General features: G+C 45.8%; 1 pseudogene; it reads left to right on the top strand.

The window, feature by feature from the left end:
* The first annotated feature begins 194 nt into the window (after positions 1–194).
* LOC129059129 (small ribosomal subunit protein uS10-like) lies at positions 195–5,579 on the top strand (annotated as a pseudogene).
* Positions 5,580–6,149: the final 570 nt, after the last annotated feature.

Raw genomic sequence — 6,149 nt, 5'->3', positions numbered from 1 at the left:
CTTTTTTTTTTTTGGAGAGGGAGTTTGCTCTTGTTGCCCTGGCTGGAGTGCAATGGTGTGATCTCAGCTCACCGCAACCTCCGCCTCCTGGGTTCAAGCAATTCTCCTGCCTCAGCCTCCTGACTAGCTGGGATTACAGGCACGTGCCACCACGCCCGACTCATTTTCTATTTTTAGTAGAGACAGGGTTTCTGTGTGTTGGTCAGGCTGGTCGCGAACTCCCTACCTCTGGAGATCCACCTGCCTCAGCCTCCCAAGTAGCTGGGATTACAGGTGTGTGCTACCACACCCGGCTCGTTTTGTATTTTTAGTAGAGACGGGATTTCGCCATGTTGGTCAGACTCGTCTCCAACTCCCCACCTCAGGTGATCCGCCCACCTCGGCCTCCAAAAATGCTGGGATTACAGGCGTGAGCCACTGTACCTGGCCAAAAGATGTTTCAATTCACTGCAGAAAAGTTAGCTCATTCAATATATATTTTTTTAAATTTATAAAGCAAAGAGGTTTAATTGGCTCATGGTTCTGCAGGCTGTACAAGCATGACATAGGCATCTATCTACTCCGCTTCTGGGGAGGCCTCAGGAGGCATTTTCTCACAGTGAAAGTCAAAGGGGGAGCAGGCCTATCACTTGGCAAAAGCAGGATCAAGATAGGGGAAGGTGCCACACTTTACAAAAACTGGATCTCGTGAGAACTCAGTCACTATTGTGAAGACAACACCAAGCCATGAAGGATCCACCCCTATGACCCAAACACCTCCCACCACCAGGCCCTAGATTCACCACTGAGGATTATATCTATATATATTTTAAGATGGAGTCTCGCTGTGTCACCCAGGCTGCAGTGCAATGGCATGATCTTGGCTCAGTGCAACCTCTGCCTCTCAGGTTCAAGCGATTCCCTTGCCTCAGCCTCCCCAGTAGCTGGGATTACAGGCGTGTGCCACCATGCCCCGCTAATTTTTGTATTTTTAGTAGAGATGGGGTTTCACCATGTTGGCCAGGCTGATCTCAAACTCCTGACCTCAGGTGATCTGCCCATCTCGGCCTCCTGAATTGCTGGGATTACAGGCATGAGCCCCTTCGCTGCTCCTGGGGATTGTATTTCAACATGAGATTTGGGCAGGGACAACACCCAAACCATATCATCCTCCAGGCGCACCCCCCAAGAAAAGGATAAATGTTATGAAGACAACGAGGGAAAGCATCAAGAAAAGAACTTAGGTTATATCCCTGCCTCATAATTCATATCTACTAAATCCCAGCTGATTCAAAGATTTTATCGTTAAAAATGGGGGCCAGGCCGTGCTCCGTGGCTCACACCTATAATCCCAGTACTTTGGGAAGCCGAGGCGGGAGGATCACCTGAGGTCAGGAATTCAAGACCAGCCTGGCCAACATGGTGAAACCCTGTCTCTACTAAAAATACAAAAATTAGCTGGGCGTGGTGGCATGTGCCTGTAATCCCAGCTACTTGGGAGGCTGAGGCAGGAGACTCGCTTGAACCTGGAAGTCGGAAGCTGCAGTGAACTGAGATCACACCACTGCACTCCGGCCTGGCAACAGTGAGACTCTCTCAAAAAAAAAAAAAAAAAAAAAAAAAAAAAGGCCACGTGCAGTGGTTCATGCCCATAATCCCAACACTTTGGGAGGCCAAGGCAAGAAGATCCCTTGAGCTCAGGAGCTCAAGACCAGCCTGGGCAACATAGCAAGACCCCACCCCCCAAAAAATTTTTTTTAATAAAGGCCAGGTGCAGAGGCTCACACCTGTAATCTCAGCACTTTGAGAGGTGGAGGAGGAAGGATCACTTGAGCCCAGGAATTCAAGACCAGCCTGGAATACATAGTGAGACCCTGTTTCTACAAAAACAGAAAAAAATTAGCCATGTATGGTGGCCCATGCCTGTAGTCCCAGCTACTCAGGAGGCACAGGTGGGAGGTTTACTTGAGCCCGGGAGGGCGAGGATTCAATGAGCTGTGCTTGCACTACTGTACTCCAGCCTGGGAGAGAGAACAAAACCCTGTCTCGAAAAGAAAAAAGAAAAGAAAAGAATAGAAAAGCTAAGCATGGTGGCTCAGGCCTATAATCCCAGCACTTTGGGAGGCCAAGACGGGTGGATCACCTGAGGTCAGGAGTTCAAGATGAGCCTGGCTAACATGGTGAAACTCTGTCTCTACTAAAAATACAAAAATTAGCTGGGCATGGTGGTGTGCGCCTGTAATCCCAGCTACTTAGGAGGCTGAGGCAGGAGAATCTCGGAGGTTGCAGTGAGCCAAGATCGTGTCACTGCCTTCCAGCCTGGGCAACAGAGCAAGACTCAATCTCAAAAAAAAAAAAAAATTTTTACCCAGACAATGGTCACAGACCAAGGGTGGAATTCTCTAACACGAAAGATCCTACAAAGCATAAGAAAAAGAGGCCAGATGCAGTGGCTCACGCCTGTCATCCCAGCACTTTTCGAGGCCAAGGCGGGCAAATCACGAGGTCAGGAGTTTGAGACCAGACTGGCCAACATGCTGAAACTCCATCTCTACTAAAAATACAAAAATTAGCCAGGCGTGGTGGCGCACGCTTGTAATCCCAGCTACTCAGGAGGCCGAGGCAGGACAGTCGCTTGAACCCAGGAGGCGGAGGTTGCGGTGAGCCAAGATCGTGCCATTGCACTCCAGCCTGGGCAACAAGAATGAAACGCTATCTCAAAAAAAAAAAAGAAAAGAAAAAGAATGACTGCCTCCAAAAGGGCCAAGTGTATGAACAATTAACAGTAAAGGAAACAGGAATGGTTTCTAAGCCTATGAGAAGATGATAAACTTTCATTATAATAAGAGAACTCCTCAGTGACTGACACTGAGTTAGCAAAGCGGATAGAGGAAAAACGTTAACACTTGATGTGAGCAAGTCTGTAGGGAAACCAGCATTCTCCTGTATCCTACCGAGACGTGTTGGTAACCTCTGTGGAGGGCAGACTTAGAAATATCTGTTAGAATGCTCTTTGAGGAAGACGCGGTCGTAGATGCTGTGGATCGCTGATCCGCACACTCCTGCTGCTGACTCACCGCTGTTCGCTCTTACAGAGGAACAAGTTGGTCAGGAAGCCGCACATCAGCCATGGCTTTTAAGGATACTGGAAAAATACCCGTGGAGCCGGAGGTGCCAATTCATCGGGAGCCGCAACGTAAAATCCCTGGAAAAGGTGTGTGCTGATTTGATCAGAGGCGCAAAGGAAAAGAATCTCAAAGTGAAAAGACCAGTTTGAATGCCTACCAAGACTTTGAGAATCACTGCAAGAAAAACTCCTTGTGGTGAAGGTTCTAAGACACAGGATCATTTCCAGATGAGAATCCACAAACGACTCATTGACTTGCAGTCCTTCTGAGATTGTTAAGCAGATTACTTCCATCAATAGTGAGCCAGGAGTTCAGGTGGAAGTCACCATTGCAGATGCTTAAGTCAACTATTTTAATAAACTGATTACCAGTTGTTAAAAAGAAAAAAAAAAAATCACAGATGCATGTGTCCTTTTGTGTCTGGAATTGGTGGGTTCTTGGTCCTGCTGACTTCAAGAATGAAGCCGCGGACCCTCGCGCTGAGTGTAACAGCTCTTAAAGATGGTGTGTCCTGCGTTTCTTCGTTCTGCTGGGTTCGTGGTCTCGCTGACTTCAGGAGTGAAGCTGCAGACCTTTGTGGTGAGTGTTACAGCTCTTAAAGGCGGCGCGTCTGGAGTTCTTCATTCCTTCCGGTGGGTTTGTGGTCTTGCTGGCTCCAGGAGTGAAGCTGCAGACCTTTGCGATGAGTGTTACGGTTCATAAAGGTGGCGCATCTGGAGTTGTTCGTTCCTCCCGCCGGAGTTGTTCTTCCCTCTCGGTGGGGTCATGGTCTCGCTGGCTTCAGGAGTGAAGCTGCAGACCTTCTCAGTGAGTGTTACAGCTCATAAACGCGGCACAGATCCAAAGAGTAAGCAGCAGCAAGATTTATTGCAAACAGTGAAAGAGCAAAGCTTCCACAGCATGGAAGAGCACTGGAGTGGGTAGGTGCTGCTGGGTGGCTAGCTTTTATTCCCTTACTTAGCCCACCCACATCCTGCTGATTGGTCCATTTTACAGAGAGCTGATTGGTCCATTTTACAGTGTGCTGATTGGGCCGTTTTACAGAGTGCTGATTGGTCTGTCTTGACAGAGTGCTGATTGGTGTGTTTAAACCCTTAGCTAGACACAGAGTGCTAATTGGTGCATTTATAATCCTGTAGCTAGACAGAAAAGTTCTCCAAGTCCCCTACCCAATTAGCTAGACACAGAGTGCTGATTGGTGCATTTACAAACATTTAGCTAGACACAGAGTGCTGATTGGTGCATTTACAATCCTTAGCTAGACAGAAAAGTTCTCCAAGTGCCCTCCGCTCCCAGAAGCCCAGCTGGCTTCACCTCTCACTTTGACCCTGTTACTCTACTTCCAGGAATTTATCCTGGCAATAGAGTCCCACTTATGCTACAGCATTAATTGCATGATTATTTGTTACAGCCAGAATGAAGCTACAGATTCAATGTTCATCAGTAGAGGATTGGTTAAATAATACCATCAAAAAGTATGAGGCAGCTTTCTTTACTGAGAAGGAAATTATCTCCAAATAATTTTTGAATAAGAAGAGCCAGGTGCCAACTGATAGCATGCTACTATTTGCATAAAAAGAGAGAAGAAATGATGTGTACATTTTCTTTATATATGCATGGACTGTCTCTAAAACTATAAAACTTGGTAACTTTGGTTGCTTCTGGGAGGGGGAACTGGGTGGCTAGGAGCCAGGGCTTTTCAAAATATCCTTTCCTACCTTTTGAGTTTCAAAACTTGAGTCTTACACATATTCAAATATTAATTTAAGATTTAAAAAGCAAAGCAAAGAAAAATAAGCCAAGGGTAAATACATGCAGTTTGTAGATGAAACACAATGTCCAAACTATGTGAAAAGACGTCCCACCTCATTATTCATCAGGAAAATTCAAGTTAAATGGTATTTTTGTGACTTATAGTGGCAAGAGTAAAGAGATTCGTTATATCCAGGCTTGGCAGGAGTGTGTACAGACACTTGCATATGGCAATCATGGGCATGTAATTGGAACTGCATTTTTTTTTTTTTTAAGATAGCATCTGGCTCTGTCGCCCCGAGTGGAATGCAGTGGTGGTGACAACTCTACTCACTGCAAACTGTGCCTCCCAGGTTCAAGCGATTCTCATGTCTTAGCCTCCCGAGTAGCTGGGATTACAGGCGCCCACTACCATGCCAGACTAATTTTAGTATTTTTAGTAGAAACGGGGTTTCACCATGTTGGCCATGCTGGTCTCGAACTCCTGACTGCCTCAGCCTCCCATGTTGGTCACGCTGGTCTCGAACTCCCCACCTCAGGTGATCCGCCTACCTCGGCCTCCAAAAATGCTGGGATTACAGTCATGACCCACGTTGCCTGGCCATATTACACCCTCCTTAATATACTTTCTTTATTTGGCTTCCAGGTCAGTACAATCTCTTGGTTTCTTCCCACCTTATTGGTGACTTCTTCTCGGTCTCCTTTGCTGTTTCCTCTTTTTCTATACCCATTTTAATGTTTATATTCAATAAAATTCACTGTCGGTGTATAGTTCTATGATTTTTGAAAAATGGTTACAAAGTTGTATAACCAGTATTACAACAGTAACAGGTTGAGACTTTGGGGATGTTGAGATGAGGTGAAAGTATTTTCCATGTGAGACAGATGTGCATGTTTGGGACCAGAAGATGGACTGTAGTAGACAAAATCATGTCCCGGCCCCAAAGATGTTCATGTGTCAATCCCAAGAACCTGTGAATATTTTAATTTACACAGCAAGAGAATTTGCAGTGTGATTAAATTAGGAATCAAGATAGATGATGAGATTTTCTTTAATCAGCTCTCTGGGCCCACAGTAATCTAAAAGTCCTTTTTCTGTTTATTTTTAAAATTTATTTATTTATTTATTTACTGTAGACATGAGGTCTCATTATGTTGTCCAAGCTGGTCTGGAACTCCTGGCCTCATGTGATCCTCCAGTCTTGGCCTCCCAAAGTGCTGGGATTACAGGCATGAGCTACCATGCCCAACCAAAAGCATGCTTCTAAAAAGCATGAAGATACAAGAAAA

Source organism: Pongo abelii, chromosome 3, assembly GCF_028885655.2.
Source record: "Pongo abelii isolate AG06213 chromosome 3, NHGRI_mPonAbe1-v2.0_pri, whole genome shotgun sequence".
Taxonomy (NCBI): Eukaryota; Metazoa; Chordata; class Mammalia; order Primates; family Hominidae; genus Pongo; species Pongo abelii.
Note: the sequence above shows the minus strand (reverse complement) of the source record. Positions and strands in the feature narration are given on the sequence as shown.